This window comes from Capsicum annuum, chromosome 12 (assembly GCF_002878395.1).
Source record: "Capsicum annuum cultivar UCD-10X-F1 chromosome 12, UCD10Xv1.1, whole genome shotgun sequence".
In the NCBI taxonomy this organism is placed as follows: Eukaryota; Viridiplantae; Streptophyta; class Magnoliopsida; order Solanales; family Solanaceae; genus Capsicum; species Capsicum annuum.
Genome location: NC_061122.1, coordinates 55,477,549 through 55,489,732, shown reverse-complemented (window position 1 = coordinate 55,489,732; position 12,184 = coordinate 55,477,549).

Below are 12,184 nucleotides of genomic sequence, written 5' to 3'. Positions count from 1 at the left end.
TAAGATTTAACATTTTAGTTGCTAATCAATTATACAACTTAACCAACTTATGGGTTGAGAGATAGATGTTGTCTATCTTAAGTCATATTTTTGCATTGATGGTGTTTATATTTGTTTACTGCCATACATGTTTTGCTGTTCTAAATTCAGCTTAAGAATTTAGTGTTTAAAATTCTAATCCAACGAGACTTTGCCGATAGTTTGAAACATTGTTCGTTCTGAGGTTTGAAATTAAAAAAATGTAAAAATATGTAACAACACTAAAATTTATACTTGCCATTAAATAGGTGTGCAGTGACGTTGAATTTTATTTATGGCTTTTGCCGCTATATTCTGATAATAGGTTATTAATATGTTGTAACTGTTCATTTGAGAAACATGTGTTTAATTATTAAAGATAAGATACATTTTACAAAAATCAAGACATGGATTCAATAATATTTTGATATTTTACCCGCACGAAGTGTGGGATATATTCACTAGTTACAAAAGAAAGAACATTATAAGTTCTTAAAATGGTATTCCACAAGTAAGGATAATTTTTTGCCATCAAATTGTAATTTGATTCTTGCAAGGCTGCTTGCTCAAATTGTTAATTTGAGAGCGTGGTTCCAAACTATAAAAGTTGATAATGTTGGTTGGTTTAGCAAAAAATTATATGACTCCAATTATAGCTGAACCATTGGTTATGAGAATAAAACTCCCAAAAAAGAAAATTTGGTATGGGACGAGTTTATTTAAATATAGAAATATTTGTATGCATCAAGTCAACAAGGTTCCCCTATATTGTGGGTTCAAGGGTAGGAACCAATAAATGTCCATCTAAAAATTTAAATGTGCAATATCCACCATGCACAAAGATGGTATAACGCCCCGAGTCTACACCCTGGACGTCACACAGTGCTTACAAGCCCAAAGGACCACAATATAACTCATGACTGGTACCTGCTATGAGCACTGAATAATAATACTAATATCATATGCGGAAATATAACTGAAATGCCATAAGTTTTTCAAAATACTGAATACTGATAGACTTACTAAAAAACTGAACATTTGTCTGAACTAGTCTAGTCTAAAAGCCTCTAACTATCTAAATAGGGAGTTGATGGGATATGCCCCCAACTAACTCCGACTACTGAACATACAGAATTACTATAATGCTGAAATAAATAACTCTATCCTCGAAATATGAGGACTTACCCCTATAATGGCTGTTGATAACTTGGGTTACTAAGTATGGTTAGGAGTCCGTGCGTCTGAGCCTATGATATGAGACATCATAGCGTAAAAGAAAGAGTATGTTTTAGTAATTTGAATGTACTGGTATGCTAAGTGAGGTAGGCTGATATATATGGGTTTGTATGCATGAGATAATAACTGACTGAATGAACATCATAAAATAACTGAATAAGAGTACATGAATAACTGAAATTATTGTAAATGCTGATTATGCAATGCTGTGCATATACATATATGTATATACTGTATCTAAGATCATACTGGAATTAAAAACTGAGTTCTGATAACTGAGTGGCTGATATCTTAGATTATTGATAACTGTATTACTGATAACTGAGTGACTATTTCTGACAATATTGATTCTGTAGAACTGAACTGAGTTCTATACTGAGCCTAAAACTAAAACTGTAACTATGGGAGTGTTTATCTAACTGGCATACCCCGATTATAAACTGAGTTGGGGTCCAACCTGTGACCCCAGTTGGAAGGGTCTTAGCACCGTACCACGGGTAATAATAATGGCTATGTGGATCCACTAAAGAATTACCCTCATCTCGCAGGTGAGATATGTTTTACCATCAATTGGAAGGTGAACACTTTATCAACCCTCAACTGACAGGTTGATATATTTAACCTATGCTAGCTACGTAGTTTTAGAACTAAGAGACTGTTGCTAAAGGTCACAACCTCAACTGGAAGGTGAGCCCCCATCCTTAGGTTCTCTTAGTGCTGAATCTTACTCCCAACTAAATAGACACTGAACTGATCACTAGATTGTACTAGGCTTGACTAAACTATTACTGATCGTATTAACTGACTAAACTGGACTGCGTTTATTGAGTTCTGTAACTGACCGAGTACTACTGTTTGTGACATTACTGAAACTATTCTGTAGCTACTAAATTCTAGGTAAACATAGATTTTTTGGGTATTGAATACCCACAGGACTCGATAGCATCAATAGCAAAACATGGAAAAATCTTGAAAAAATTACATTAACAACTTATTCACTATGCATTCATTTAGACATTTTGTCAAACACTTGAGAGGCATGAACTTGTACGTGAATGGGACCATATGATAATATGTCATGAATTCACTACGCAATTTACATAGACATTCTATCAAACACTTGGGGAGCATAATTAATGCACATGGAATTAATCAAAATATAAACATCATGGCTACAACATTCAACTTTCAATTCAAGGGTTTAACATGAGAATCACATAACTCTACACATATGCTAATTAATTCACTTGAATCTTGTAATGAATCTTTATTTGAAAACCAAGCAACAATGCATAATGAACACAATCTAAATCCAAACATGTAAATGATGAAATCAATAAACCTATAGTTTAAAAAGGGTTCTTGAACTCCAAGGGTGGAAGGAAACCCAAGGATGAACACCTAATATACCTTGGTAATTAAATTTATGAAAATTATTAGCACGTTCTTGAAGCTTGGACTTGAAATTAAATGACCTAGGATTTTGCTCTTGAGAGGATTTGAGAGAAAGTGAGTGATTTTACCCTTAGGATAGCTAAATTTTGTGTTTTAGGGTTGAATAAAATGGGGAACTTGACTTAATTACCCCTATTGATGCTAACGTAATTATAAAAAAATATATCCAGTGATGCACAGATCAACGCGATGCGTTGATGGGGTCGATACGATAGCCAATGCAACTTGTTGTGTCTGCTCACTGAAAATTGCACGCTTGAGCTGGTGATGATCCTATTGATGCGATGGACGATACAACGCATCGAGATCTCCTTGATTCACTTTTTTGGACATTCAATTAGGTTTTTAACGATTTCTAAAAAATCTAAAACTCATCTGAGAATACCTATTGACATCCCAGATTATGAATCGACTTAAAAATTGACATTTTAAGGTTGTAAGGATAAAAAATAAAGTCATTGAAATATCAAGGCCAAAAATTAGACTAAGTGTCAATACTTAGCTGAAAATTTCTAAGTCTGGGACCTCTTTTGGCATGCTATCTATGACTGAAATGATTGAGATTTTGCGGGGTCTTACAATATCTCTTTCTTGGGAATATTCATCCTCGAATGAGACTGATTAAGCTGAGAATACTGATAGACTGAGTTTACATACTGAACATGCACAACTGAATCATGATTACACAATTGAAACTACTGATAAACTGAGTTTTCACACTGAACATGCATAACTGAAGCATGATTACATGACTGATCTGATTTATGAATGCATGACTGTCATGAGGATGATATGCAATAGTAATTGATACCAAATTTGTAAAGAAAATCTGAGCATGGAACTGAGTAAGTCTAAGGAAGGTTGTTACCTTGAGATGAGTCTGAGTTTACGAAAAAGAGGTGAGGATACTTGGTTCGCATATCTGCTTCTGCTTCCCAAGTAGCTTCCTTAACGGACTGATTTTGCCAAAGAACTTTGACCAAAGAAACTTCTTTGTTCCTCAGTCTGCGAATCTGATGATCAAGGATTTCAACTGGGACTTCCTCGTAAGAGTGACTGTTCTGAACATATATACCCTCTATAGGGACTACAACTATTGGGTCACCAATGCATTTCTTTAGAAAGGAGACATGAAACACTGGGTGTACTGAAGTCAGAGGCAACTCAAGCTCATAAGCTACCTTTTTTAAACGGCTGAGAATTCTGTAAGGACCAATATATCGGGGACCTAGCTTCCCCTCCTTGCCAAACCTCTTTACTCCCTTTATAGGAGATATTTTTAAGTACATAAAATCGCTAATCTTAAACTCGAGATCCTTTCTCCTCATATCTGCATACAATTTCTATTGGCTCTGGGTTGTCTTAAGTCTATCCCTGATCAACTGAACCTTCTCTAAGGCATTACATACTAAGCCAGGCCCTACTACTGTGGCCTCACCTACTTTAAACCAACCAATAGAAGATCTACATCTCTTCCTATAAAGATTCTCAAATAGAGCCATTTGAATACGGGAGTGATAGTTGTTATTATATCCAAACTCAATCAAAGGTAAGTAGTCATCCCAACTAATCTTAAAGTCAATGACACATGATCTTAACATATCTTCTAGAGTCTAAATAGTCTTTTCTGCTTGACCGTCTTTCTGAGGGTGAAAGGTTGTACTGAGGTGAACTTGGGTACCAAGACTATTTTGGAAGGCTTTCCAAAAATGAGAGGTAAACTGCGTACTTCTATCTGAAATGATGGAAAATGTAACTCCCTGCTATTTGAACAACTCTCTAACGTAGAGTTTGGCATAATCCTCGGCTGAATAGGAAGTATGAACTGGCAAGAAATGGTTTGACAATCCATGCTCTTCTGCAACAATCCATTGCCTTACGCCATCCATACCTGGCATACATAATCTACCCTGGCAACGCAACTCATCATCTCCCTCTTAGGAGTAAACCTCTACTTTCTGATCTCTAACTGACTCTTTCAGCTTAACCAAACTGGGATCCCCGTCCTGGTTTTCTTTTACCTCAAAAACTAAAGAAGATTCTGAACTATTCTGCACCCATATACTTCCCTCAGCTGAATCAACTAAATGAACACCCAACCTAGCAAGTTGATGAACTTCCTAAACTAACTTCTTCTTACCATCCTCAACATGAGCAATACTACCCATGGACAATCTACTAAGAGAATCAGCAACTATATTGGCCTTGTTTGGATGATATAGAACACTCATTCCATGGTCTTTCAAGAACTCTAACCACTTTCTCTGATGCAAGTTCAAGTGTCTAGGAAAATACACACTGCAAACTCTTGTGGTTTGTGAATGCATCAACATGTACCCCATAAAAATAGTGCCTCCAAATCTTTAAGGCAAACATAATAGCTGCTAACTCTAGATCTTGAGTGGGACAATTCCTTACATGGGGCTTAAGCTGTCTAAAGGCATAGGTTATGAACTTACCTCTCTACCTCAAAATATACCCCAAACCAACTCTAGAAGCATCATAATACACAACAAACCCATCTGAACTATCTAGTAAAGTCAAAACTAGGGCTGCAGTGAGTCGAGTCTTCAACTCCAAAAAAGTCTTCTCAAAAGAATCTGACCAATAAAATTTGTTTTTCTTCAGAGCCAATCTGGACATAGGGGATACAATAGATGAAAACCCTTCAACAAATCATCGAAAATATCCAGAAAAACCTAAAAACCTCTTGATATCTGACGGATAGAGGGGTTTGGTGTAACGCCCCACATTTTGGGCTACAATATAGATCATGATTCTGATGCGTTGATAATACCGAGGCCATAAATCCTATTCTAATATATCATGTTAATTATTTGTGTAGTATGTGAATCTATTCAAGATTGAATTTAGACCATAGAGGTCCTTCAACTTAAGGACGAGTTGAAACTATTTCGATCGATTAAGTTTTAGTGGATGTTTTAATTTGTTTCAGCTTCCATTGACCATAACTCTCTGTATATATCGAATTAGAGAGACTACTATATGTTAAATGATAGGTCTTCGAGTTATCTTTCCAACGATACCAATTTTGCTAAAATCCAGCACCCGAGCAAGAAGTTATGGTCTTTCAAAGTAGTATGCGTTGCCTAACCAATCGCACATAACCCCTGGAAAACATAGGCGATAGCATAGGTGGTGCCTATGTAAACATAGGTGATAGCATAGGTGACGCCTATGTAAACATAGGTGATAGCATAGGCGACGCCTATGTAAAGGTTTCAAGTGACTTAAACACTTCGCTTTTGGGGCAAAATGGTCCATTTCCCACCCTTATTTAGCTATAAACACAAAATTCAGTTCCCAATGACCCCAAAATACACCTTCATTCATCAAAATTGTTCAAGAACTCTCTCTAGGGTTTTAAAATAAATACCCAAGTAGTTCAAGATTCAACCATGGATTTTCAAAATAAATTAAAGATTTAAAATCTCTGCAACGTAGGCTTCAAGAAGCACCTATCATATTCACATAAAGAGGTACGTGGGGTTATTCCAAAAATCTCATGAGCTTAAAAATTTATGTTTTAAAATGGGGGTCTTGAAATTATGAATATAAATATGCTTCAAGTATCTATATGATATTGATTTGGTCTTTAGGCCTAATTCCAAAGTGATTTGATATATAATATATGTATATGTATGTATTCCAAAAAGATGTTAACTTGAGAGCATGAATGATATGGAATCCCTCTCTTGATGTGAATTTGTTTTAAATGTTCATATGATGTAAATTGCTTTAAAACACTTGAAAAGCATGACATGAAATGTTTTGAGAATTGATATGATTTTGACTTAAAAATAAGAGGGCTATTTGTGTTGAAATATGTTGAATACAATGGTTGAATGAGAAGAATGATATGATATTGATGGCTTGCAAGTCGGGTATGACGATACGCTACAGAATATGATATGTGATTGAATCAGATAAAATTTGAATGCATTGATTTTACATGAGATAGGTGGATGCTCGAAGAAGGCGTTTGAGTGTAAGGTCTCATCGCTGGAAACCGTGTTTACCGACATGGAAATTTGGTACCCTTCTTTGTGATCTTGCATACCTGATTTTATATCATTCCCAAGTTGGGACTATGGTTAGGAGCCCTGCTTTATGATCTTGTGCACTATCATTGGATCGAGACACCCTGCTGTGTGATCTTGTGTGTCTTCCCCTCAATTATACTCTAATATCGATGGTAATCGAGGTTTGACAGTTGGTGTAAATATGATATGTAGGGTATTCCACCTAACTCAGCTGCATTGCATTGTTGTTGAAACCAATTACATTATGCCTATGTGTTTTCAAATGATTTGATATGAAACTGCTTTATAATGGCTCTCAACTATATTTTGTAAAAATATTATGTTTTATTTTGATATCTCTATGTACCAGTACTTTTGTATTGACCCTCTTTCCTCCTAGGTTTGGAGGCACAGTCTAGAGGTCCAAAAAATTGGTAGATTTTCTCAAACAAATTCACAAAGTCACTTGGTGAGCCTTTTATATTTTGGAAGGCCCGATATCTGGCAGTTTTATCTATCATTTCGCAGACGTTATAGAGATATTGATTGAGATTATGGGACATTATTTCCCATTATTGTTTTCATATGATTCATGACCATGTTTCCGTTATATAGTGTATCTTCTGCATTTTTTTCCATATAAGTCATGTTCATGATTACCAGATAGATAAGGGCTGTTTTCGGCCTTGATGGTTTGGAATACTCGTCACGGCTAGGGCCCCTATTCGGGTCATGACAAACTTGGTATCAAAGCACGGTTCATGCTCCCAAGGTGTCTGCAAAATTGCATTGGGTAGAGTCTTAGTTATGGGTGTGTAGCGCACCACACTTATAAGCAAGAGGCTATTAGGTATTTAGGAATGTCTCTCTTTCTTCATGTTCTAGTTCATGCAATAGAGTCAGAATGTTCCTCTTTCATACTCAAATTCATGCTATGGTGTCGCTCATACGAAAGTAATAGTCATCCCAATTCTTTCCTTACTCGAACATTCTCAGACATGTCTCATCATTGGGCCAATTCAAGTACAGAAGTTTAGAGTCTAAATGGTATGGTTCATTCTGATCGAATCATATAAGATTTTTGTAAGGACTTGAGAAGAGTTCATTAGTGCTTCAGAGTATGTTGGTTCTAGTGTGAACCTTGATTTTAATGAAATCATGCTTTTCAGCCTGCAGTATTAAGTGTATTTAGTTTTTTTCAGAACTTATGTTGCCAGTGTCACGCTTCAGAGGTAATAAGGTGTAGCAGAATATTGGAACTATATTTCCACCCGAATAGTAGTGTGTGTTAAAATGTTGTTGTCATGATCTATTGGTAATGAAATTAGACCAAGAAGTTGGTGATTTGAAGTCACAAAGTTAGAAGTCAGATTGAGGATGATTTACCCCTTTATAGTGATAAACTAATTTGGTAGCAAGCAGTATGTGTGGATAGTATGATAGTCCATGGAGGAAGTGTTTGACTCCAATTTTATTTCTACAGAGTAAGATGTGTATTCTTAGTTCATTGAATATTGCGTATTAAATCTCTATCTCATGAAATATTGTCATCAAAGTGTTGTTAAAAAATAAAGTCTAGTGAAGTCGTGTGGGGCTCTTTCGATTCACTAGCATAGTTGACTTTTCATTCATCCCATTTTTTTGTTCAAAATACAAAATCAAAGTCTAGTGAAGCCGTGTGAGGCCTATTTCGATTCACTAGCAACTTGTTGTCCAACTTGTTATTTTTGTGTAGGTTTAATGTATGTATAGTTGAATCTGGTTGCATGAGATTAGGCGCGTAAAGAGATGATTCATCCTTGTGTGTTAGTTTATTATTAGAAGATAGAGAAGGAGTTATTAGGCGAGGTGAATTATCCTTGCTTGAAGTATGAAAATGGCCAGATTAGCCAGTAGGTTATAAGTATAGACTCATGGTTGTTGTGGACTTTGGAGGTACTGTAAATGTACACTTGGGTAAGTAATTATGATGTGAGAAAGCAGTATAAGTAGATACGATTGTATGGGGTTATAATATAAGGATAAGATTGACCATATCTATTATGAGGCTTTAAGCCCCTTGACCTTCTTTTTATTAGTAGGTTCAAACTAGTGCTACTTGTGAGAAGGTATGTAGTAGATTTTTGAGTATTTGGGTAGAATGTCCCAATTTGATGGATTAGTATAATTATATTATGTTACATTCTTCATTGGTGGAAGATGATTGATACTAAACTATAGGCTTGAATTTAAATAGTATGGTGGTAAATAGTGGAAAAAGTTTGATGATGCATGTTTTGTGGGATTAAATTAGTAGGCTTGAGGTGCTGAAATAGTACATGCTAATGGATTATGATAAGGAAAACCGTTAGGTCATGATCAATTATTGTGGTTATAAAGTTCTAGTGCACTAGTGTTTCGTGATGTTTATTTATAGTTTCCAAGTGAAAATTTTGTGTAAGGTTGGGTTGTAAATCATGCATAGCACTAGATATAAAGTTTGAATAGTTGATGTCCATGAAGGTGGATGTGAAGATTTCTTGGTTAATGAATACTAGTTGTATAGAAGTGATCCAATATGCTTGAATGGTGCATGCAATAGATTAAGTTTATTTGATTCGTAGTGATATATGATATTTTATGTGTGATATAGAAGTATGCCTAAGATGACATGAGGTTGCGGCATTCTTTCTAAGGCTATTACATATTGTGTGTGTCTAGTAGTACCATTGAGTTGCTATATGGGGAAAGACTAGTAGATGTTATATGGTTCTAAATAGTTAGGTTAAAGAGCTTTGATTGATAGTATTGAGCCTTTTATATAATCTTGATTCTCATAGTAATGAGACATAAGTTGGGAGTCGCGATATTAGTACGCTATGTCGAAAGTGGTTTGGTTCATCAAAGGCTTGGTGATATCCATGTTAAGTGTTAGAATCTAAGTTTGAGTTTTGAAGGTTGAACCGATAGAAATAAGTGTGCAAACTAATGTATCCCAGAAGGTAGTCATTCAGGTTAAGTTCTATTATATGCATGCATTGTCATTTTTTTTAGACCCTAGAGTGCAGTAAGTGTAGTTCAGTTAGAATCTGGTAAAGGATCTCCCAAACTCTAGATGATGACGTGAAGCTGAAGGGGAGATGATAGAACGAATGACCAAGTAAGGCTCTCAAATTCTAATAGTGATGCAGTATGATTTAGAACATCAGAAAGTGAGGGTGGATCTCAACCCATTCCTACCTCAATATTTTTTTAGTTATCCGGATGCTTACTCATGCCTTACGATTCAGTTCTATGATCATAGTTCATGATTCCGGTATATGATAGAGAGTTATATACTCTTCCAGTTCCAAGATAATGAGTTCTAGTTCATTCAAGTAGTCGGAATCACATTCCTTATGTTATGAACTCTAGTTGAGGTCATGCAACTCTTGACACATGTACTCATTCTTTATAGTGTGTTCAGTCCCGTATAAAGATCTTTTCACGCTTGAGGGTCTTATGTTTTAACCTTTTAGTGACCCTTCCTATGCAATGATAGTAGTGATGATGTAAATGTTCTTATTGATGGAAGATCATAGTATCCTTGTTTAGATAAGGCCATAAGTATGAAGTAAGATTTGGGGCCAAGTCTTTGATACATGTGATGATTAGTGGAAAAGTTTGTGTGTGTATGTTTTTAGGATAGCGCGTGGGAGTTATATTGATAATAGTTTAGAAACTATGTGAAGTATGTACTTATAGGCAATTGCCTTGGAGTTAACATGTGGTTATAAATTAGGCTTGAATAACGTTTTTGGATTGTAGTGGAAGGTCGCAATATGCATTAGCGACTTCATATTAAGAGTTCAAAGTAGTCATTGAAGTGATAAGGCATGTTATACTTAGGATGTGATCTTTAAGGGAGATATAGAAGATTGCATCATATGGTTTAGAATAATAGCGTGGTCTGGCATGTTGTATTTTTTTGTGACTTAGAGTTAAGCTTGATCACGGGGAAGGGATTAAGTTATTTCCGACATTAGTAGAAAGATTTTTCAATGCTTATATGAGAATTTTAAGCTGAGTTGAATGAATATGATATTTATAGGGAATAGTATGGTTAAGGAATATTCGAGAAGTGCGCTAAGCCTGAAAGTAAGAAGTTGTATTGCCAAAGGTCTAAAAATTTTATCCTAATCTAGGAGTTATATATCTATATTTCAGACTATAGAGTAGTGTCAATGTTGTGATTTCCTCAGTTAGATGTCTTGTGTAATCCATACCCAAGATTCATGTCTCCCTATTACCATTAGAATTTCTTTTGATAATTGTGCTGAAGAGATACTCCATTTAAGTATAAGGGTGTAGTATAATTCAGTCTGTATGGCCAATAAGTCAGTTTAGCAGTCAAATTCGCATGACTTGTTTTCTCGTCTTTGCACTTATTCATGCTACTTAAAATCTCAGACATGCTACTATTCCAAAATAGAGTATACCAGTAGTTATGACTATAGTGCAGTTCATGCATTATACATTAAATTTAGATTCCAGATGTTCAGTTTTTCGAGTATCTTAGTGAATTGAGCATTCATAGAGGGACATAGGGTCCCAAGAGGGAGATACCCCATTCAGCTGCATGCGTATTTTCTTATTAAAAGCTTCGCACCAGTTATCATTGCGTATTCAGTCATACATCATATGTCAGTTCAGTCATATATGCATGCATTAGAAATCCATGTGCAATAGAAAAGTTCAGCTTATCAGTGTATTCAGTTCCGCGTTCATGAGAACAACTCAGTAACAAATCCATGCATCAAATATGCATGATTCATTATGAGAATTCAGCCTATGAGTCGCTTCAGTTGTGTATTCCATGCCTTGGATATGCATGTCCGGCATAAGCATTTAAAACATCAGTAGTTCCAATATTATAGTCATGTTTTCAATCAGTGTATTCTTTCTTAAGAAACATATCATGTCTGCGTTATCCCATATCCTTAAGACTTCGACATTCTATCCATCATTTTGGGATGAATGATCCCAAGGAGGAGATAATTTAACGCCCATATTTTGGGCTACAATATAGACCATGGTTCCGATGCGTTGATAGTCTCGAGGCCATAAATCCTATGCCAATATGGCATGTTAATTATTTGTGTAGTATGTAAATTCATTCAAGCTTGAATTTAGACCATAGAGTCCTTCAACTCAAGGACGAGTTGAAACTATTTCGATCGATTAAGTTTTAATGGACGTTGTAATTTGTGTCAGCTTCCATCGACTATAACTCTCTGTATAAGTCGAATTAGAAAGCTTACTATGTATCAAAGGATAGGTCTTCGATTTAGCTTTCCAATGATACCAATTTTGCTAAAATTCGACACCCGAGCAAGAAGTTATGGCCTTCCAAAGTAGTATGTGTCGCCTAACCAATCGCACATGGCCCCTGGAAAACATAGGCGATAGCATAG